General features: G+C 65.9%; 1 protein-coding gene across 1 annotated transcript in view; it reads left to right on the top strand.

Annotated features, from left to right (window-relative positions):
* The window catches only part of KIAA1462 (KIAA1462 ortholog), a 37,650-nt gene that overhangs the window by 493 nt on the left and 36,081 nt on the right, over positions 1 to 1,076 (top strand). The gene's annotated exons all lie outside the window — the stretch shown is intronic.

Here is a 1,076-nt window from a genome sequence, read left to right as displayed (position 1 = left end):
CCTCCACGCTGGGTCGGGGCTGCGGGGGGTCGGGAGGCGGGGGTCGCTGCCCAGCTCCCGGCGTCCGGGCCACCGCCCGGGTCCAGCCCACCCGCTTCTTCGCCTGCGCCCTCCGACTTCGCGGGCATCTCCACCGCGGGGAACTGACAGCCGCCGCCCCCAGTTCCCACTGGCGCCCCTCCTGCCTGCCCCCACCGCGGCTGCTGGGACCTGCCCGCGGGGACGTTGGGAGCCGGCGGCCCGCGCCCCCCGCCCCGCCCCCGGTCTCCGCCCGGCCCGACGCGCCCCACCGCCTAGGGGTCAGGGCCGGGATTAGGGTGCTAATCGCCGCTGCCTCCTAGCCGTGCGCGCGGCGGCCCGGCCCTCCCCCAGGCGGCTGGCGCTGAAGCCAAAGAGAGAAAAAGGAAAACAGGGTGGGAGAAAGGAAAGAGCCCCGCCTGAGAGCGCTGTAAATCCGTTAATAAGCCCACTTCTGGGATCCGGAGCCCGCCCGCCGGTCCTGGGTCTCCGCGCTCACCCTGCGTGTCCACACCCCAAGTCGCCATCAGTTCACCCCGAAAACCAGGGATTTCCTAGAAGACCCGACCGCAAGACCTCAGCACTTACAGCTGAGAGCGCCGCTTTGGCCCCCTGTCACTGGCGCCCCGGATTCTTCTAGGGGTTTGAAAAAGAAGCTGTGATTCCACTACTGAAGAAAAAAAAAAAAAAAAACCCGGGAACTTTATGCCCGCGCCACCTGGTTACGCCCTAGCTCTTGCTCATCCTCACTCTCTAGGAGAGAGGACTTTGGGGAATTAGCTTAGGCAGGTCCCCACCCCCAGCCGCCCACACCCACACCCTGCCACCCAGTCTCCCATCCCCTGCGTCCCCGTCCCACCCCCTTCAGCATCTCCCTCCCCAGATCTGGTCGCCTGGCCTGTCTTGGGGAGAGGGTGGAGCGGTGAGGACCACACAACTAGGAGGTTTTCTGCCTTCCCTGGCTGTTTTGTCTTTTCAGATTTGCAAGTAGAGACGGGGTGGGGGTGGGGAGGGTATGGGGGTTTGAGTGGAGGGTTGGAAGATGGGAGGGGGAGTGG

Source organism: Bison bison, unplaced genomic scaffold, assembly GCF_000754665.1.
Source record: "Bison bison bison isolate TAMUID 2011002044 unplaced genomic scaffold, Bison_UMD1.0 scf7180017864461, whole genome shotgun sequence".
Taxonomy (NCBI): domain Eukaryota; kingdom Metazoa; phylum Chordata; class Mammalia; order Artiodactyla; family Bovidae; genus Bison; species Bison bison.
Note: the sequence above shows the minus strand (reverse complement) of the source record. Positions and strands in the feature narration are given on the sequence as shown.